Source organism: Castor canadensis, chromosome 11, assembly GCF_047511655.1.
Source record: "Castor canadensis chromosome 11, mCasCan1.hap1v2, whole genome shotgun sequence".
Lineage (NCBI taxonomy): Eukaryota > Metazoa > Chordata > Mammalia > Rodentia > Castoridae > Castor > Castor canadensis.
In genome coordinates this window covers 116,603,118-116,626,417 of record NC_133396.1, presented here as the reverse complement: position 1 = coordinate 116,626,417, position 23,300 = coordinate 116,603,118, and the positions used below count along the sequence as shown (strand labels likewise).

The 23,300-nt window shown below is 35.2% G+C and overlaps 1 protein-coding gene across 19 annotated transcripts in view; it reads right to left on the bottom strand.

Moving 5' to 3' along the window:
- The window catches only part of Gpatch2 (G-patch domain containing 2), a 243,775-nt gene that overhangs the window by 165,805 nt on the left and 54,670 nt on the right, over positions 1-23,300 (bottom strand). The window contains exons 7-8 of one of the 19 annotated variants that reach the window (XR_012438982.1): positions 3,688-23,247; positions 683-2,196 (exon numbers count right to left, since the gene is read on the bottom strand). The exons of 16 other annotated variants lie outside the window; for them this stretch is intronic. The gene's annotated coding sequence lies outside the window, so the exon portion shown is untranslated. Of the gene's footprint in view, positions 1-682; positions 23,248-23,300 lie in introns of all 19 variants that reach the window. 2 more of the 19 variants (XR_012438981.1, XR_012438983.1) reach the window with 2 other exon arrangements.

Sequence of the window (23,300 nt, the reverse complement as noted above, 5' to 3'; positions counted from 1 at the left end):
AGTTATACTTGACTATATGAAGTCCTGAGTAGATGAACTTCATTTATTCTATTAGCCACCTGAAGTGAGATATGAAACTTCAGTAAAACCTCTCTCACTCAGTAGGAATAGGAGGGTTAAGAAAGCTCTTGAAATCTTTTATGACCAGGTTTTCAAAGACTCTGGGCATGCCCCATAAAATGAAAATGCAATTCTGTTTGAAGTTACAGTAACATCCTACTCTAACCAGAACTTGATTCCATCCCCACTCAGTTGTTCTTATTCTTCTTCCTGACATAGATAATCAGTGTACTGAATTCTGCTACTTTCCCCAAATCATCATGTTCCTCTGTCTGCATTTTCCTTCCTTTTAAACCCAGAATCAAAATTCTTTTCAGAAAAAGTTTGATCCCCTTTGTTATTTCTCTTTCCAATCAGCCTGGATAAGCTTTAATCATAAACAAACCAAGACTGTCTCTAATTCCCAACCTGCTAACTGTCCTTGGAAAAACTCACACAATGGAGCCTAAGTATAAAGGACTCATTCAGTTCTTCACGAGGCATCTAAAATGTCCTCAAAGCTTTTGATCACTTTCCTGTTCCTCCCATCTTAGCAAATATTTCTATCTCACAAATAAATTAGAACTCTTTAACACTTTTTCACTTCCTGCAACACAAGTGTAAACAACTCCAACCTACTCACCTCTTCCATTCCTTCTGGTAAAATAGAATATAAGTCTTTCCTCTTACTGAAGGCTCTCCATCTGTGCTCTGGCTCCTGTCACCTTCCACATAATTAGAAACCTCACTCAATCCATATACTTCTTTCTTTCTGGTTTTCTCAACCTCTCCCTCTCTGTTGGAACCCAACCCACTGGAATACATACTCCAGGCCCTTCTTTATCAAAATAACAAAAACTCTAGACAGTGCAGTTCCCTTTCTCTTCAAACACCAACTTCCTGAAAGAAGTGCCAACTCATACTGCTTATATCTTCTTGCAAGTGACTGAAAACATTAACTCTGGAAGCTTGCTTTGTCTCACTATATAACACCCTCCACCACCTTTGGATTCTGCAGAGTCCAGCAGAATCACCAGCAAAAATGCCCTCAATAGATGTGGTCCCTCAAGCTTGGATCATCAGAACCGGCAGAGCCATGCCCTCTTATTGCAATAGTACATGTGGTTAAAACAGTGTACATTCTGAAGCCTCCCCTGTGCTGAGTGGGTCCATACTGCAGATATACAATTAAGCCACCTATAACAGACTATTTCCTGTTAAATAAAAAGAAGTTCCTTCATTTGGGAGGTTCAGAAAATGTTAGGAAAATCTCCAAACTAAGATGACCATGGGCAGATGAAACCTGCAGATACTGCCAAAAAAAAAATCAGAAAAAGATGCAAATCATTGCATAAGCAAAAACCAGAGGAGGAGCCCAAATTTAGCAGGCAACTATTAGAAGCTGCTATCAAGCAGTTGACTGGAAACTGACTGCAACTCGGTGACTGCTAAAGGATCCGAGCTAGGAACTATAACATCTGAAGAAGGTTCAGGACAACTGTTTGGTAAAGAGGGCCTTGACCCAATTTTCAGCAGTGGGCTGTGGCACCACAGCAAGAATCTACTGTGGATCACACAGATTCCAAGTTGCTACTGGAAACCCTACCAGATGATCTGAAGCTCTTTATTATTGGAGAAAGGGCAGTACTGGGATTTGAAGTCAGGACCTCAGGCTTGCTATGAAGTGTTATAACACTTTAGTCATGTCCTCACCTTGAGCTGAAACTTTCAAATGAAATAGCCAAGTAGCAGCTGGAGGAGTTGTAGGCTGTAAAGGTCAAGGTGAAGATGAAGGCAGAGCAGGTTCCAATTTCTGGAACAGAAACCTTTAATGGTCTGGTAAATGATTTTACAACAGCCCTAGTGGAAATGGGACAGCTATTAAAAATGTAACAAAAAGCAAGTGGCCACATGGCTTCCACTTGAAGATAAACCCTCAGAAGCCATGTAGGACATTTTCTTGGCTATGATCTTCTAGGACTCACCATCCCCAGAATGAAAACCATTTCTGCATCAGGATTAAGGGCACTGTATGTATACTGGAATGGCATCTCCTCCTTTGAGAAAATCTTCCTAACCCTCAGACTGGTCAGCTTGTCTGGGCCTAAGGTATAGATTCCCCTACAAATGGGAGATCTGGAAGCTTGGATCCATATCCTAGGCAACAAAGCAGAACACCATTAGAATGAACAGACACAGCCACACTCAGAGGATCTAAAAGGTCACACTCAGATTTTCGGTAAGAAAACCTTAATTACAACAGAACATGGAACTCCACTGGAGAGGGCACCAAAGAGCAATGCTGTTTCCAAACCTGCAACCCATTCTGTCCCATCCTGGTTGGATTTCACTGTGAATTTATGAACTTGTAGTTACTTGAAGATTTTGGCTTAATAAATGTGGAAATATAGACAGTAATAACATTTAGCCTGAAAAAATACATCTTAGAGCTTTTAATCTGAATTTTAATCACACCTGTTTTTTCTTATAAGTGCTACTTCTGAAGTAAATATTTCTGTAAAAAACAAAAACAAAAAACAATTCAGACTTAGCAAGGTGGCTTGTGCTTGTAATACCTGCTACTCAGGAGGATCAAGGTTTGAAACTAGCCCAGGGAACAAGTTAGCAAGTCCCATCTCAACCAATAACCTTGAGATGGTGGCTTGGGCCTATAATCCCAGCTTTGCAAGAGGCATAAACAGGAAGATCAAAGTCCAGGCTGGCCCAGGCCAAAAAAAAAAAAAAAAAAAAAATCCAGGGTCGTGGCTCAAGTGATACAGTGCTTGCTTACCAAGCACAGGACACCCTGGGTTCATACTCTAGTACCACCAACAAAATAAAACACAGAAATGCAAAAAATACACATTAAATCTAGCTGAGCTAGCCCAGCCACTTGCCAGGGATGGCAGGTGACCTCCCTCAACATAGAAATATGAGTGGACAGCACATTAAGTATCTATCACAGCACAAGCTCTACGAATGGACAAATAGCACCACAGCATATGTGAGTCTCTGGGAAGGGTTGGGTGGTGACACCAGTACAAGGTCTCAGCCTCTTCTATGAAGTCCTGATCATAATCTGGGGATGTAAAAATGCATCTTACTATTTTCCTTCCACAGAAGGGAAAACAAAGGATTTCCCTGAGAGAGTCTTATCTTTCCATCAGAAATGGCTGGTCCTTCTTTCACTGAATGTCTATACTTAACACCTAGTAGTTTAATAGCTACTTGTCTGAAGAACTCACTCTCAAGTAGTCTCTTGGCGTAGACTGCACACTTTTTCTCTGCTGTCCATGGCACCAAGCACAATTTTAAGAATAAGCCAGGGAATCATGTGGCCAAAGTGGGATTTGAAAAGGGCCCTGATCTACAGAAAACTAAAATGGGATAAAGCACATAAAAAGTTTTATAAGCTGTAAAGTTTCAAACACATATTTCACAAATGGATCACTAGATAGAGATACATATGTATGGATAAATATTTATGTATGTCTATATATATGCTGAGTAAGCAGAAAAATGTTAAACAGACATTTGTGATTTTATAAAGCCAACAGTGCCCTTTCAATAACAGTCTCTAGCTGAGGAGCTAGACAGTGGGTGGGAGTAACTGTAGGTATGAATACAAGCCAACTTATATGTTCTTACCTGTGAAAGGAAGGTTCTCTCATGAGTGAGTTTTTACATCACATAGAATGGAATGATTACATGTACTGTGAACACTAAGAAGCACCTGCTTCTCTCAGTCCATGCAAAATCAGAAACATCAATGGTGAAAAGAATACTTTGAATATTTACAGGCTTCATATAATGGGTTCAATAATTTATTCATCTAATACAACTTTCATGTCACTTTTTTTTTGCATAGTGTAGGAGATACCAGTTTGATGATGATGCTCCTTTCTTTTTTTTCATTCCTTCCCTTTAAAAACAAAAAAATCACTGTAAGAGTTAACACTTGATAAGTTTCAATTGCCAGGTGTGAACATTTCGCTTGTTCTTTTTCCTTCTACACAGCTTTTTCTAATAGCATCTAAACACTTTCTTTTCAAACTAAAATTTAGCTCAGTGTTCAGTTCCACTTATACAACTGTGATCTAGGCCACGGTCTCTTTGTTCAATTACAGAACCATTTACTGGGCACCTACTATGTGCTTGACACCAGGTAAAATGCATTTTAATTAATCTCAATTAATGACCAAATGATGGCTGAGAACTAACTAGAGATAAAATACTCAAGATATTTTCAACTTAATTATAAATTTAAATTTCCCTTTAGGGTATAGACTTTCCCTCCATATATACACACTTAAATATTAGAATGAGTATTTCAGGACTGCAAGTTATCTAAAATTTGGGAAACTAAGATGGTAAATTCTACTTTTGGATGAAAATGCTTCAGAAATATCTCAGCTGTTCCTGCTTCTGTGTATGGAGAGATCAGTGTCCCATGAGACATGTTCATTTGACTGATATGTTCTTCTTTCTCGAAAAGTCTTTATCTTTATGATACAAATGAATGATTTCATTCTGAGTTACAGCTCATACAGGACCATTTAAAGAAAAACAATGGTCATTCATTCACTCAAGTGTTTGTGAACACTCATATTCCTTGGCAAGACAAATCTACTCAGATGGGTGACATATGAGAATAAACAAAGAAAAGGCTAATTTAGTTAAATTATTGAAGAAATGATGTCATAAAACATAGACTTTGTGGCAGGGAGGCGTAAGTGCTTGCCTATCATGTGCAAGGCCCTGAGTTCAATCAAAGTACTGCAAGCAACAAAACAGAAAAAACAAACAAACAACAAAACCAAAAAACATGAAACAAACCATGCAGGAAGACTTCTTAATGAACAAATAAATCTAAAAAAACAACTCTTCCTATGCAAAGTCATGGGAGTTAGAAAATAAGAAAAATTTAATGACTGAAAACTTTCATTGCATTTAGATTCACAGTTTAATAGGATGCAAATATCATAGTTTAGATTGAGGTCAATTGCTTTAAAGTATGTACAAACAAAATCAGATCTCTGATGAGCTCCTTAATAGAAGGCTTTGCAAGGAGTATTCTTCAATTTTTGTTTCTTGTCTTCCTAAATGTAAATTTCAAAAGTATGCCATTCTTCTCTCCCTAAATACACACACACATATATATATATAACTATTTTATCCCCAGAATATGAGATTTTAAGGCAGAATAATTTGGTGGCAGGAAACTAGGTTCTGTGGCAGAAGGACAAGGATCCATGACTTGTTAGCTATTCTTCAGTCACTAATAATATCTATTTTCATAGGCCATGGCAATGATTAAGTATGTACATACTTAACAACACACCTACTATATAACAGGTAAGCAATAAAATACTTATTCTTATTCTTCACTTGTTCACCAAGTTTTTATAGATACCTGCTCAGTGCTGAGTACTGATTTGATCCTGAGGATACAATGTGAACAAAATAGGCAGTTGTCATTCCCATGGAGGAAGACCTACTATAAACACATGAAAAATAAGACTATCTAAGATAGTATTAAGCATAAACTGAAACACCATTAATTGAAATTCTTTAGAAAAGAATACACATCCACAACTTAAATTTCCTTTGCTTTAAAAAAATTACTTAGCAAAAATACATAATAGAACTAAATTAAAATGTTGAACACTTCAGCAATCGAAACCCATTAAGTAAAATTTGTTTTCCAAAATAACTTACTTTGTACTTGAAAAAATTTTAAGAGTGATTTTTAACTTCTGCTAGCCATTCAAAAATTACTATTTGCTTCATGTTAGTGAGCACATATTTTCAGTAGGAGCAATAAAGTATCTGTGATACTGTACTGTAGTTTTACAATTATGTACTATATTAACATAATTATTTAAATACATGTAGGGAGGAAAGAAGGAATAATTAAGGTATGCAATTACATGATTAGGAAGTAATTATATAGCATATAGTCACAGACTTGGGAAAATTTCTGCTTTCATGGACAGATAATTTTACATACACTTAAACACTATGTTACAAATTTGGAAAAAGATTCATAATTTGACATGATACTTTAAAACATTCTAGAAACTGTAGGCTATTAAGAAAATAAAATACAAATTCTTTAGAAATCATAAAATATATAGAGAGAAGCCTGGACCAATCATGAGGGTAAATTTGGTTAGGTCACAAACAGAAAAGGCTGTGTGGTCAGTAAGTGTTATCTTCTGTCTTTGCAGGCCTGCATGGGTGTCCCATGATAATGTTATCAAAGAGCAAATTCATTCATTTCATTCTCGGTGTCAGTTAAAGACAGGGTCCCTCTAGATCAGTGCTCCTGGAAGCATTAGCACCACTTGGGAACTTGTAGAAATGCAAATTCTGGGACCCTAACTCATACCCAAGGAGTTTTCTAATTGCCTGCTCAGCAACTCCAGGTAATTTTTATCCACAGAGAAATTTGAGTACCATTGCTGTAGGTGAATGCATTTAAAGAATCAAAACTTCTAGTCTTCTATTTTAATTCAAGAAATAGTGCCAAAAAAGTCCCTTGTGCCACATAATTTAGCAATCTAACTATGAAGTGAAAAATAAGAACACAAATGTAATCCTATGTTGTATTTTAAATAGGTTTTGCACTATTAAGTAGTTTATTTCCTTTAAAAGGGTACAACAGAAGTACTATTATTAGCCCATTTACAAGGGTGCAAGAGGCTTGCTTGTGTAACTTGTATAAAATCAAATGGTCAATAGGTAAAATAGCATGCTTGAAGATAACTATAGTCATGTACTATCAACCACTTAACACCTTTTTAGTTTCCAATTATCACAGTCTTAGAGCTTCAGAAAATAATCAGTATTGTTTGGCAAGAGCTTTATTAATAATAATAATTAAGTAATATCTCATTTTACCATAACCATAAGTCGTATATCTAGTTGTGAAAAACCTAGAAAGAATATTAGCTGACTTCCTTCCAAGCCAACCTGACATACATGAATCAAGCCTTATATACTCTCTTAAGAGTTACTGAACCAGATCCAACTAAAGTTCAATCTTTACACAAAAAGAGGCACTGCAAATATATTGCTATTCATTCAATTTTTAGTCATGACATATTTATCCACATGCATGTACTATTTAAATCATATTAATTTCACTTAATTTAATAACTTTTTCTAGTTTAAAGTCTATGTGCCCTAATATGAATGTGATAGTGGGTGTTCCTCCTGCAGAAGCAGTAAAGGTAGTAGTGACAGGAGCCACAGGGGGCAAAGGAGAAGAGCCCATGTTCAATAGAGAATTTCAGCTGGACAGTGATGAAAAGTCCATATGTTACAGTGCCACCATAAATTATGTTGGAATGAATGGTCAGGCCACAAAGGGGTTCCAAAAATAGGCTGAAACTGCTCACAGTCTGAAAACAAATTGCCTAAATTACAATATGAGAAAACAGTGTTCTTGATATATTTTCATGTGGCCACTACTGGGTGAAGGTAGGTCTACAGAGATGAAATACAATATGCTTTGGCTTTGAAACTGGAAGTTATTATTCCATCCAGACACTGAAATGCAAAAAAATCTACATGAGTCTGGTGCCTGAAGGCTCAAAGATTTATTAAGAAGGAAAGACAAAATGAACGATGACATGTCAGTTGGTCTGAACCCTGGGAGGGAACCTACATTTTGAAGAAATGGAAACCTCAGAAGTCTTACCTTTTAATCATCTCAGAAGTTTGAATGTGAATTACATAATTACTGGTTTATCTAAAAACATATATTTAATAATAATAATGAGAATATTATAAATGAAATGAAAAGCACCCAGAGGGTTCCACTATTATTAACAAGTTCATTTTTCCTAAAGACACATATTAAATCTAAAATGTGAAGAATCAGTCCTATGATCATTTCTCTTAGACAGTGACAAATAAACAGAAGTAACAAAAACACACGGAGACGCTTATAATCTTTATTAAAGATGGTTGTGATTAATAGGAGAATTAGTCACCTATCAGTTACTAAGTCTGCAAATTTGCATGTTAAGAACTTGTAATTATAATGAAGAAAAAAACATAATACATAACTAAATGGCCTTCATAAATGAATATTCAAGACTCCTTTCCAAATTTTTAAAAATTTGGTTTGTCTCTGAGGAAAAGATCAATAAATCCAGGAATCACATATCGATTAATCTTATTAAGAAGATAAAATACTGAAGGATCAAGTGAATATGGTTTTATTTTAAATCAAATAGTATTCAATTTTCCATTTTGACAGATCTTCCCCAGGTATGTTATTAAGAATATGCATACTTTATATATCAGCAATAGTATGCAGTATTTAGAGTACTGGGTACTATTTTAAACATAATTTTAAGATTGTAACATAATTTTTTGTATTGTCTACCTTCTTGTTCTGAAGATTAAAAGTGCTGAGTTACATTGTGTTGAAGGAATAAAGACATTCCCATTCAACATAAAAACCCCAAATGGTTCAGAACACAGATTTGGATTAAAATTATGTTCTCATTTGAGAAATTACTTGTCAAGCAATGGAAAATATCATTAGCTCAGTTTTGTGAAACAAAATGGCATTATTATGTAGCTGGAAGTAACCAAAACCTTCCAAACAGTATAAAAATGTCATATTGAACTACCAAGAGAGAACCAAACAGTGTAAAGCCATATTGTCCCACAGCATGAAGTGATCAGATACCTGCCTAAAATGATGGACAGCTCTGGCCTAGTGAACAGGCAAAAAAAAAAAATCCCATTTACTCTCGTCCAGATGGGACCAACTGGACGCTTCAGCGCAAACAACTCATCCTTCTTCAGACCTTCTTGTCCAGCTCTTGAGCTAGCTCCAGCTGATAATGATGAATATCAAGGCTACAGTAAAGTGGGTGACAACAGAAGCCTTGTTATAGCTGCCAGTCTTTCAGTCTTGTCATTATTACACATTGAAGATTTATTTGAGTTTATTGTTGTGCACCAGGGTCTGGCCATTTGCAATTCATCACCTACTACAGGAAGTTCAAGAAAGTGGCCAAAGCTATAATTGCCACCTCCACCTGCTTCTGGAAATTATGAGGTCACTATCTAGGGCAACCCAGTCCTCACTGAGCCCCAAAAGTCACAGCAGCTTCTACTATAAAACAGGTCTTATTTGTACTTGAACATCTTTTGCTATCAATTTAATAATGTTACATTGTCTGGCAACTGATCAAATTATATCTATAGTACAGTCTGCAGCAAATACTAAACAATTTACAGTCACAGGAAAGAACTAATGAAACTATTAGAGCTGTCACAATTTGAACATTGTTATTATAGTAAATATTGCAGTTATTAAAGTGTTGATTCTGGAATACATAAACCAGAATACATAAGGCACATTTCTTTTATCTAATGTAAAATAATCTAATTTTCAGAACTCAAACTATTCTAACTATAAACCTGCTTTGGAAGCAGGTGGAGTATATATTGTATAAAAATAATATTTTCAAAAGTAACAGTTTGATAATATTGGTAGGATAGCTAACATTAAATGTAAAGACATGATTTTGTTGTAGGACATAAATCCTCATACTGTTGTTAAACTAGTATGTCAAATGAGTTTGAACCACCCTTTATTTTAAATGTCTTTTATATGTGCTCGTTTTATTTTTTAAAAGATAAAAACCTTTTTTCTTTTCCCTACAAAACACAGAAATGTTTGAGATCTTTTGCCTGAACTAGTAACAATCAGGTTTTACAGTCAGCACTACAAAGGATAGGAGCTTATATGATTTCCATTTTTCTAAAAATATGTGATTCACTCACCAGTTCACTCAGCATATGGATGGCTTGAAAATTTATGATACCCGAATCTTCCTGCTTGGTATTATGCCATTACTTAGTTGCTACATCCTCACTGTTAATGGATTTCTAAAACCAAGATTTACTGAGATAGGTATTTTTTGTTCTGGATCCTCTTTTTAAAAATCAACATGGCAAGTAATGCAGAAAAAGGTAAGCCAGCATCACAATTTAATAAAATCTCAATTATTTGGAAAGATTATCTATATCTTCTTTTATTCCCTGGAGTCTAATGATATTCAACGGTTTCATTTTATAAGGTTACAGAGGAATCAAAGTTCTAAGTGGAGAGTTCTTGTCTGCAAATTCTTGCACAAGTGGTTTCATATATACACTATTGTAGCTTTCTGCCACTGATTTTATGTCAGTTTGAACAGGACAATATGTCCTAGTTGTATGTTAGAGCAGAAAGGATTGAAAGTTACATGTAATTTTATTTAGAAGTTTGGTCCTATTTTCATCTCACTTGACCAATTTCAGGGGCACACTGAAGTAAGTAAAGAAAATGTTCATAATACTAATTGAATTGTTTCTCAAAAAACATGATATAACTGATTATATAATTAATGTCCCAGTCAATTCTCTTAGTTTATCACTTGTAGAAGGCTCCAGAGAATAGAGAATTGGATTCTAAAAGCCATTCTCACATTTCCTCCTGGCTGGACTACTTAGTAGTTCTATCTGCAGTAACATCTGAAATGGAAAGGCCTGCAGACCTGAAAAGTAAAGTTCACAAGAGTAATGACTAGTAGGACAATAAATAAGTCATCTTTACCCACCCATATAGGAAATTTAAATGGTTTGTGACCAGAGTGCTTAGCAGCTCTCAAGGGTGCCTGGGAGTCTGGTCTCATACACTGTTAACTAACGTGTACTTTCAATTAGAGTTTATGGACTTCTTTTGCCTATAGTGTCTCATATGCTCTTGTGAGGTAAAGACTTAATATTATACCTGTTTCACAGAGAGAGAGACTGAAGCTCAGAGAGGGAAGGGAATGCTAGAAGTCCAAGAAAGCTTCACTTTCCCCCACTCAAACATGTATCTGAACCTTTAATGGTATAGAAACAAAAGTATAGAAGAAAATTACAATATCTACTATTTTGCTCTGTTTTAAACTATGAAATACAGTTTAGATTCTGAGTAGGTATGAAAACAGTAACCGAAAGCCAAGAGCTAAGATGGTAACAAAAATAGATGCCCCCACCCACTGGGTCACATTTGCATCTTCCCCCTCTTTTCTGGGAGTAACTGTAACTCCCAGTTTCAATTTAATCACTTTCTATGCATTAGTTGTTACCACCTTTGTATATAAAACAATATTGTTTACTTTTGCCAATGTTCAAACTTTATATAATTATACCATGTGTTATTCTACAACTTGTTTTGCCCTTCCAATATTACATTTTGAGATACATTAATGTTGATGCATGGAGCTGCAGTACATCCATTTTTTACTACAGATACAGCATTTCACTAAATGACTATACCACATTTTTTTCCATTCTCCTACTAATACATATTTGTGGCTTTTATGTCCAGTTTGTATTGTAAGGAAAATTGTTACCATGGCTATTTTTGTGCATGTTTCCTAGCACAGAAGTTTCTCTAGGGGATATACCTTATGGGTAATTAGAAACTCCCGAAGTATGTGCTCTTCATTGCCTAGTGCCTTTTTCCAAAATGGATATACTGGAACATGCTCCCAGAAACAATGCTGTAAGGATCCCATACCCTTCTAACAGTTTTTAATATCTGTTTTTAAGTTTTGCTAATCTGATGAGCAAGAAATGTTATCTCATTGTGATTTCAATTACAGTTTCCTAATATCTAATTAAGTTGAATGCATTTCATACTTATAAATTATTTATATTTCCTCTTTTGTGAAATACCTGTTATTGTCATTTTCCCATCGTTTTCATCAGATGTTTATTTTCCACTTACAAAAAGCTTCTCCCAGTCTGTGGCTTGGTGTGTGGGTATGTTGCAGTCCCATTTAGTCATTTAAAAATGTCAAGTTCTTAATTTTAATACAGTGGAATTTATCAGTCTCCTTCTTTATAGTTTAAAAATTTTTCTCATTTCTAAGAATTTCTTATTTGCCTTGAGGTCATAGGGTTGTTCTGCCATATTTACTCTAAAAGAGCTGTACGTTTGCCTTTCCATTTATGTATTTAATCCACTTGGAATCAATTTTTTATATGTTATGAGTTAGGGATTTCAATTTCATTTCCCCCTATATAGATAACTGATTGTCCCTTCATCACTGATTAAAAAGTTCATCCTTAGCCAGGCACCAGTGGCTCATGCCTGTAATCCTAGCTACTCAGAAGGCAGAGATCAGGAGGATCAGATATCAAAGTCAGCCCAGGCAAATAGTTCGCAAGACCCTACACCTCAGGGAAAAAAAAAAAAATCACAAAAAAGGGCTGGTGAAGTGACTCAAGGTGTAGACCCTGAGTTCAAACCCCAGTACCACAAAAAAAAAAAAAAAAAAAGGAGTTCATCTTTTTCCCACCGATCCATAATATTCCCTTTATCATATATCAAATGACACTATTAAGAGTGGTTTTGTTTTAGATGTCCTGTTCTTTTTCATTTGTTTATTTTTCTATCTTTGAATCAATACCATACTCTCCATTCACATACCCAATGTTTTAAATTTCTAAAATTTTTATTACATTGTATGTATATTATAAAATAAGTGGAAGTAAACTTTATTACCATTTAACAATAAGCTGAACCTTAATGTATAAAATGCTTGTGAAACATGACACACATTTTAATTCTCAAACCACTGATTTTCTAAGTCACTGACTTTTTCAAAGCCTTTTCATGTTATCTTATCAATCTCAAATTTAAAGTAATACTAATTATATACACTACATTCAAGTATTGTGGAAAAAAGCATATTATCAAAAAATGGTCAAAAACAGGTCTCTTCAAAGTCTGGTTGCACAGTTCTAAACAAGTCATTTCTCTTTCTGAGACTTAAAGTTACCTTTATCCTTAGAGTGGTGATAATCCTCTCTTGGACAGTTTCTGTATGTAACAAGAGTTACTACATCGAAATACTTAAGATCATTGCTTAACATATAGTATGTACTAAGCAAATAATAAATATTTATCAGTGAGTACATGTGAATTCATGCATCTTTCACCAGTGAGGGTTAATTGATAGTATTTAGTAATCATAGAATCAAATATCAAATGTATAAATCTGCTATTGTAATCAAGTATTCCACGCATCCCACTGACAATTAAAAAGGCAAGGACAAACCACAGAAGCCACTAGCCAACTTGCAATCCAATTTTGCTTCCTCAACATCTAGTTTTCAAAACCTAAATACTGATGTCTTTCTTGTTTAAACTTCCCATATTCTACCTTACCAAAACTCAAAGAAGTGTGATTACCAGTTAAACAAAAGATAACAATCAACTGACCCAGATTAAGACCTTAGAAGCCATTTCTAGCAACTCTTTCCTTTGCTTTAATCAACTACAGTTGGTGGAAATCAAATCGTCTGCCAAACCCACTAAACATCTCTTAAGTGAATGTCTCCTTTCTCAGGCTCTCATCCTCTACTTTTCTCTTCAACATTCCCACCTGAAATGACCATACTACTCTGCACCTTCCACAAAGCTTCACTACTATGTATAGTTGTATTAATTAAAACAGGTAATTAGACATTTTATGTGGAATTTTGGTTTTGAGGTGGGGTCTACTGTTTTGTTTTTGAACTCACAATCCTTCTGCCTCTGCCTGTTGAGTACCGGGATTACAGGTATATCTCACCCACACCAGGCTAAACTGTTAATTAAAAACTGCACTAAATCTTTGATATGACAGTAAAACCCTATAAAAATAGCTGAGGCATGAAGAAGTTAGCTGACATGTCTAAATCATACGGCTATAGGTATTAGATCTACCTTCAAAATAAATTAGCTAATTCCAAAACATACCACACTGTGCCATTGTCCTGTATTCTAAAATAAACGTATTACCTCCTGATAAAACTCTTACAAAAGAAATTGAGAAATGATCTGACTCCAGATATATTTTGAACACAGATCCTTCAATGGCTTCTCTGTATCTATGGCATGAAAAATCAAGCCTGTTTTCTAATATTCCATTGAGAGTAAGACACTGTTTTCCCTGAGACCTACTTCTATTACCCACTTTATATATACTCTTTCCTCTACTCATGGACTATCATAAGCTTTATCTTATGACATGGCATGCTGGCTCAAAGGAATGGAAAAAGGAAGGGAAGAAAAACAACTAGACAGAGTGAAAGCAACAGGGGATATGATCTCAAGGGAGCCCAAGCCTGAGAAAGAGTGAATGAGAAAAAAAGGAGCAAAGGAGCATTGTGAAGAGAGCAAGCAAGCCCCAGCCCAATTTAGGGAGAGAACAGATTACAAATGGCTAAAGGCAGAAAAGAGACAGCAAGTGAGAGCCACAGAGCTCATGATCCTGTTAGCACTCACTAGAGACAGAGATGGAGAGACACAAAAACCCACAAGGAGGGCAAGGTCTGCATGCCCCAAATGCCTTCTATTTCTCATTTTTCTTGTTACTCCTGTTTGTCTTGGAAGACTCAGCTCAGGCATTTTCTATTCCAAGAGCCTTCCCCACACCCAGCAGGGTATGCTTATCATGTGCACTTCCTCTCTGCACCAACAGTATTCTGTCCTCAACAACTGGTTTTGGAAGCCACTTTTCTCCACTGTTCAATTCAAATTCCTTAGGGGTATTTTTTTCCTCTTTGATCAGCTGAGTCTGGCACACAATGGAGTTCAATAAATGCTGCATGAATGAAAGCCCCAGAGTTTCAATTTCTCCAACAGACATTTTCCAAATATAAGGAATACATTACCCAATTTTTACCTCTTACACACACACACACACACACACACACACAGAATTAAACCCATTTTTTCTTTAATCAAGATTGAGTGCTCTGAAATTAAACCTTAAGTGATTATGTAGAACTCAAACATTCTGAATATACTGGCCTACGTATTATGAAGCTCTGCTTTTCCATGTGCTTCATTTGGGAGAATTCCTCAATTCCTGCATATTGACATCTGGGGCAAGAGCATTCTTTGCCATAGGAAACTGGGTTGTGCATTATGGGATGTTTAGCAGCCTGTACCTGTGGAAGGCAGATAGTACCCCTGCCTTGTTTTAACAGCCAGAAATGACTGTGTCTCCCACAAGGGAAAAATTGCAAGGGGTTAAGAACCATTGATTTGCAGTTTCATGTTCTTCAGCTACTAATTAGTAGAGCTTTCAATTTTTACTTTTTCTCTCTATAAGGTAGCTCCATTTTAAGATCATAAAAGCTAGCACAGACTATGGTAAAGATTATTTGACCAGAAGAAACAAAGCTCAATTAGTCCAAACTTTATACTTAAAGAAGCAAGGTAACATTTGTTTGAAAAGAAAACGTTGATCATCCAAGTAATTCTATTTATTTGGGGGGGGGGGAGAAAATATAACATAGTGTATTATTTATGTCTTTTTGAAATGCTGCAGTTTTTAGAAGTCATTTCTCCAATATACTTGGTTTTTTTTTTCCTTGTAGGCAGAATCAAACCAGACATTTAAATTTACAACTCAACATGGGGGTAAACAACTGGATGTGCTACAAAACCTAATAAAATAATCGCAAGCACCATGGCTTTGCTGACAAGAGTAGTTCTGATGTCATTAGAACTGAAGAGAAGGTTTACCTCAAAACATGCACAACACTTACCCACAATAAAATTAAATTCAGAAAATAGTGAAAATATGTGGGGTTTCAAACAGTGAGAAGATTTAAGATGACATCTGTCATTGGGGGTATGCTTGTGTATTTAATACATTTTAGGCAAGCCCACTGCATTGGGCAGTGGCTCCTTCTCTTGTCTTATTTTAACTTTACAAAATAATCTTTTGTTTTCAAATTTTGATGTGTCCAGTTCATTTTCAAAACTGTGTCTTCACACACTGGTATTTCCTCTTCTGCCAATAGTCTTTTCCTCTCTTACCTCTGAGCTAAGTGCAGCAGTTGAGAAGGCTCACTGAAGTCAGAGTAGCACAGCACCCTTACTGACTAGGTACCCACCAAATAGACTGTCACCTTTCTCCTCACCACCTGACAAGAGCAGGAGGAAAGGCAGAGAGGCAACTTGGGCACAAAACTCACACATACTATCCTCTGGGAGAGTCATGGGTAGTATTTGCCTTGCTTCTGGAATTGACCCAGAGAACCTTGGCAAGCCCTTAAGGACAGAAATTTCCTCTCTCTGGGAACTGGTTCTAGTCTGGGTTTCTTCAAGCAGGTATATTAGAAGACCTCTTTGATCATGCATGCTGAACATATCTGGGCATACATCTGTTCTTCTCTCTACCACCAAGCGCCATGGAAGAAAACTGTAAACCACCCTTGTGTCCCAGGAGTCAACTCTAGCAATTCAAACTACTTGAGAAGGTCTCCAGTGTTTGGGGAGGAAGTGAATGATTTAGAAATAGAAATGCCACTGAAGTACCACAGGATGCACCCCCTCTTTTAAATGTATTAGCTTTGCTAACTTCATAAGCAGGTGCAAACAGAGCTGTAGTAACACTGACACATGGAGTAGATCACATTATTTTGAAAGTTTTAGGCAGTGGAAATTTTCCTAATAAAAACCTTTCTCAAAAACCCTAAGGCTGATGTAATCATTATGTCTAATGGCAGGTTGGATTCCCCTTCTCTTAACCATTTCCTGGCACCTGAGACAACCAATGGGAACATAAGCTCTATGGAACATTGTTGGAAAACTACTAGGTCAGAAGGACACTGATCAAGAAGATATGGTGCCTGGTTTAAAAACATGAAGGGAAAATAATGAAGCCAAGAGCAACAGCAGGTGTCTGAGAGTGAAAAGATCGGTATGGTAACCACAGTTCTTCATTAACTAGTAGTGTCATCTGAAACAAGTTGTTCCCCTCAAAGAGTGTCCATATTCTCATTAATAAACTGGAGATAGACACCTATGCCCAAACCACAGGGTTTTATTATCAAACAAGTCCCTGATTAGTAAAGTGATCCCAAATAAGTCATGTAAGCTCTCTGCACTTCAGGTTCTTTGTCTGCTAAAAAGAGATGTTATCTGTTTCATGAGGTCATTTTGAGTTACCTGAAAGGTTAACCACTGTACTCAGCACTGAGGAAATATTCAGTAAAGCCCAGCTAATCCTCCTACTATTTTCTAGTGGTGAATGAAAACTTTAAAAGTACTACAGGCTGCAGATGTGGTAGAGCATGAAGCCCTGGGTTCCATCCATATCACTACCATCACTGACACACACACACACACACACACACACACACACACACACTCTGACACACATAGTTCTATAAAATATTTGGCCTTACACTATTTTATTATATTATTAACCTTTTACTGTTATTGCTGCTAATGTTAATAACTTTGGGCAAGTTGCTAATTTTCTATGGGGTTTCTTTTGAACTCCAGCCTACCCTTAAGATTTCAAAGATTCACTATTTGTCTGATCTTTATTCTGAAACTGCAGCTATGCCATAGTTAAGGGAAACCTCCCTTCCTACCACTGTAGCTTAAAATCCCAGCTTGAATTTCTTTGTAGAATTTTACATTAAGCTAGGAGATTCTTCAACAGAACAATAATTTGTCCCTCTGTTTGAACTTGCAGTTTTATAGCCACTATTAGCCTTTTCCTTGAGGTAATGAATTATGTCTAGCATGTATTCAGAAACATCAAAAACTACAAAAGATAGTTTTACTGTTCAATTTTTCTAACTTTTAATAGAAAATTTTACTATATAAAATGCTGCCTCCTCGTGGATGGCACTAAAATTAATGAGACTGGTAAAGCAACACTTTTCTCCCTTAAGACCTGCTGTGATAGAGAGAAAGAAAAGATTTACAGACTAGTAAGTAGTTCTACATAGTCCCAAGAATGTACTCTAAATATTAATATGATTGACATTGATAAACAAAGTAGATTTTCTATTTCTTGAACATTTGACATTCTCTAGTCAATAACCAAAAAAAGTTTAAACTTATAGAAAATAAGAAATAGAGAACAAATGATTTTTGATTGAACATAACTATAATGTTTAACAAAGTAAAAAGAAAAGTATTTCTACTTCTTTTAATTATCATGTATAGGTATTCAGGAGACTGAAGAGAAAGTTTGAAAGAAGCACACGTGAAAAGGATACTTTATTCTATAGTAATCTACAGAATGTTAGGAATGCTGTGAAATACTCAGAGTTCAGAAAGTTTAACATCTTACTCAAAGTCTGATAAAAAATCCTCACTTAAAATGAGGATAACGTTATTTGCAAATTGAGCAAGAGGACCGGATGATAGCCATATATAATCAGTTGTCACCTTGCAGCTCAATTAGCCCTCGTGTAAAAACGAGGCATGTAAGGAGAAATGAGGTTTTGACATTATCTCTGCCAGCAAGATAATTACACAGCCTTCATTTAACAGTAGGGCAACACTACTGTAGCAACAAATTAACTCAGCTCCATTTGCAATTCATGGTGTGTTTTCTCATTTAATACCATTTGTCTTACCCCAAGTGAATGTTTCCATTAGTTTTCTCTAGCACAGCAAATACTCAGTTTGACTCCACACATTACATCACTGAGTCAAAGCTTACCTTCTAGCGACTGGGAAAGCAAATTCAAAATCTGGTGCAATGTCCTGTGTTATTTTCTCTGGTTTATGGCCAAAGAATAAGCATGTGTATCTGAATTGAATAACCAAAGACATGACATTATCCATGTCTATAATCTATTCAAGAATTCTCTTTTCATAAAGAAAACTCAAGAAAGAAACACTATCATTAAGTCCTAACGTAAGTAGCACTACCATATATTATTACTAACTACAAAGGTACACATTAGGAAAAGAAAAAAAAATGTGTTAGCTGTGTTAAGTTTTTAGATATAATCAGCCTAAAAAGACAACACTGTAATCTTATTTTTTCATACAGATTGTACATTAAGAACTGTCCCTCAGCTTGAACTTAAAAACTACCCTCCTCCCCAAAACTAGGCATAATTGAGAAGAGTTTAGAAGAAAAGAGAAGAATGTGTGAATGTTTCAAACACAGAAAACATAGCTGGTGAGTGTCTGCATTGTTATGAACAGGCCACTCATGAAATTTCACCTTTAACTCTAAAATAAATGTTAACTTGACTGATGATTTATTATTTGTTATTTTACTCATTGAATTACTCACTACTAACAATGTAACAGCCTCAAAAATTAAAAGAACCTCAAATCCCTGCAATTGCTTTAATATGTATACACACACACACACACAAGCACATATAATACTGAGCTTCAAACATGCAAATGCATATGGGCAAGTACTTCTATTTGTAACTAATAACAGTTATATCAGTGTTGTTTATAATCACAAGGGGCAAAAGAAAGTTCAATGCTATAGTTGAATATATAAAGGTTCCAGAGTAGGAGATATCAGTCTTTGAAAATAGAGTCACAATTGTACGTGAAATTTAAGGAAATATCTGAAAAGAAAAACACTTTCAAGTTTTAATCCACTTATCACAATAGTGGTTACCAAAATAACCACAGAAAATTGCACTGTCTTATACTCTCAGAATCAGAATGAAAAATGCATATGCATACATTTCACACGCTTTCATTGCTAACTAGTAACTGTAAACTAGTAACTTTGCCATTAGTTTTCCTTCCCTTCCTTTTTAGCCATTAAGATAATTCCTCAGTATCTCTCCACATTTCAGGTAACTGTACTATCCTAATAAATACGTTCAAGGCTCAATAAATTTATTTATAGCTTATGAATTTACAAATAAGAGATTTCTATACTTTTCTGTGTGATCTAAGTGTTCACAAAGTGATTTCAAGTGAAGTAGAAAGAACCACTATCTTATTAGTCCTTACAAAAGATTTTAGAGTGAAACTTCCTTCTTAATACAGAAATTGCTTTTATACACTTGACAAAAAACAGTCATCTGGCCTCAGCTCAGAGAATTCAAATACAGAGAAAAAGTAATAAAGACAAAGTTAAAACTTCCTGCGGTTCCCTCGGCCTTACCAACTGGCTATTCATCCTATGCTATGGGGAGGGTAAAAGGTCTCATTGGTAGATGTTCTTCTATCATTAGCTCTAAAACTACACATGTACTACTAGTGTAGGTCTCTGATTTGTACACTGAAATAGTTACTTACACTTAAATATGACAAATGTAGCATTATTATACTTTTAATAGACAGTCCACACAAATCAATACATGGGCAAAATATATGGGAGGTGTCACATCCACTATATGGTAACTTAATTTATGAAATTAATTAAATTCATTAATGGAATATATATTCTTTTGTTTGTATTTCTGTATTACTCATCTAACTAGCTTAATGCTTTAGGAGAGACATGAAAAGGATACATCCAAAAGTGATGTTAAAATTAATGCTTAAAAGATGAGTATGAATTATCTTAGAAGTATGGTAAAATATGTAATTAAAGCACTGCATTTAAAACCAAAGTGGATAGTTCTAGTATAGACTGTTTTGATATTGCAGCAGTTTACTCCTAATAAACCTCGTAATTTCTTCCAATGCTATTAAAACAATTGTTTCAATTGAAAACATGTGGCTGGAAGATTAGGCTTTTAGCTATTTTCAGGGAAACAGTTATATGATAAAAGATTTGTGATGGATATGAGTATATAGTTATAAAACCTAAGCATCACTCAACAAATATGGCTCTTTAATTACATCTAGCAGTTGTTTAGAGTATTGGTCTTTCTTTTCCAGTTTAAAATCAGCATTATCATTCATGTAGTGTTTTATACATCTCTAATAAAGCATAAAGCCAAACAGTGCAACTGTTATGTCATGTGTGAGGTGCAAGCACCCTGCCTTAGCTGGTTCTCAGTGTAAGTCATATTCCTTTATATTCAATCTACTTCATGAACATACACACAAAATGTAGGAGAAATACCCATATATAGTGATGACTGTCTGATGAGATGTTTATTTAGATACTAATGTTAAATTGATATAATCCTTTTGACTTTAAGTATTTAAGAATATCTATAATTTTCAACAAAGTTATTCTGCTGAGGTAACTTATTCTAAGGAAATAATTACATATGTGTGTATGTATATCTTGAAAGAAGCTTTTGTTTACAAAGATGCTCATCAAAGCATTATTTTAAACAGTATAAAAATGAGAACCTAAACATAAGGAATATTTTATATCTACATGATAGAATATTATGCAACTATTAAAATCTGTGTCTTCTATGTTAAGTTAAAATGCAGGATCGAAAACTGCATATACAACATGTGTTCATTCATTCCAACATTAACTTTGTTTGCTATGTGTCAGGCAGTGTTCTAGTCCATCAGCACACAGCTCCGAACAAAACAGATACTCTTTACCTTCTTGGAGCATATATTCCAGTGAAAGAAGGTGCATGAGAAGACTTAGGACAGGAGGATGGTAAGGAAGTGAGCTATATGTGTACACCCATTATAGGCAGAGGAAGAGCTACTTCCAGACCACGGAGGAAAGGTTGCCAGGTCAGTGCTGTCAGACAGAAGTATACAAAGAGAAAAGTAGTAGGGGATCAGAAAGACAAGGGAGAGGAGTGTTAATGATGCAAGGTCTTGTAGCCATAGTTAAGACTTCTACTGAAGCTGGAGGCCTTTCTAGGGGTATGAGTAGGGGAATGATGTGATGGGACTTAACATTTAAACTCGGTCACTCTGGCTGCTATTCTGAATACAGACTGTAGGAGATCACAGGCAACGAGAGCAGCTTTTGTAAAAAGTCACAAAAGAGATGAAATTAAAGGTGATTAGAAGGGACCTGATTCTGAATACATTGAAAGACAGATTCATAAGATTTACTTAATCTATTAAAATATGAGAGGAGAGGAATTAAGGGTGTCACCAGGTTTAGAAATGAGTAACTCAAAAAAAACAGTGCTGTTACTTACTGTTTTAAGGAAAAACTACAGGAGTACAGTGGTCAAAATTAAATATATTAGTCTAAATGATGACTGGGAGCAGAAAGATGTTTTGGATCCCAGATTTTTAATTTGTTAAGTAATATGTTTGACTCAAATAAAAATGCTAAAAGAAAGTATAATTGATATGGTACTCTAATTAACATTTTGAATTAAAAGAAAGAATGCTTTTATTAAGTAAGCAAGAGAGGGACATAACCAGTTTTATGAAGCCAGTATTTATGTTAATGGACCAAATAAGCACAGACTTTAAAAGAGTATGTATATTATATGGAATGAAACCAAGCATGAATAAAACACTAGCACAAACTCATCAGAATGTCATGAGGAAGACAAGAGACCATAATTTGAAGTGGAGCTGATGAAAAATGTTAAGGCAAACAAGAATGGGATTATTTTGGAAATTTCTGAAGAAAAAAATGAAGAGAAGAGATACATTCACGATGACAAAGAATTTTCCTGCAAGCCTCAAATTTTTGAGTAAATCATTTGTAAATTCTCTGGGCCTCAGTTTCACTAGTAAGTGTTTGTAAAACACTATTTCACTTGAAAAGGTATTTTGATTTTGATTAATAAATAACAGATGCAATGCAAAACAACGATTTAAAAAAGCAAACGTTTCAATGTTTCTTCCTGTTCCTTCTCCAGCCCTAGTACCACTTCTACCGTAAACTCTTCCACAAGTAGCCCAAAACAGACAAGACAGAATACTTATTTTTTAATTAATTCAAATCTCAAGACTCATAAATGTTCAAACATTTAAAAGATAACTGCATTTTCTCTGTATCTATCAAATGTGAAGAGACCAATAATCAACAGAATTATGACTGTACCAGATTTCACAAAAATGCTTATACGGTCCTAGAAAAGGGAACAGTTACTCACTGGGAACTAGCATGGGTTCACTAAGAATAATTTCTGCAAGGGAATATGTCACTTAATTTTATTGGCAAGGGTACTATCATGAAAGGAGGATGGAAGGAATATGGTGTATTAAAACTTCAAATAAGTATCCAGACAGTGTTTTGTTGATATAAATTGCAACAAAAGAAAAAACTATGGCTGGCCAAGGGTTTAGTTAAGTGAAATTGTGGAGAGTTAAACAAGCTTAGGCAAAGAAAATTGACTAACAGACTGGAATAAACCTATAAAGAAGTTTCTAGTGGGAGACTACCTGGTCTTATTCTTGACTTCTTCAGTTTAATCAACATTGTTTTGAAGTCTCAGAATCAAACCATGCTAGCTGACAGAATTAAGATTCAAAAAAAATCTTGATGGCTTGAAAGGTTGAAATTCTGCTTTCCACTAAAAAGAAAAACAGTAGAGACATAAATCATGCATTTAGTACATACACAGAG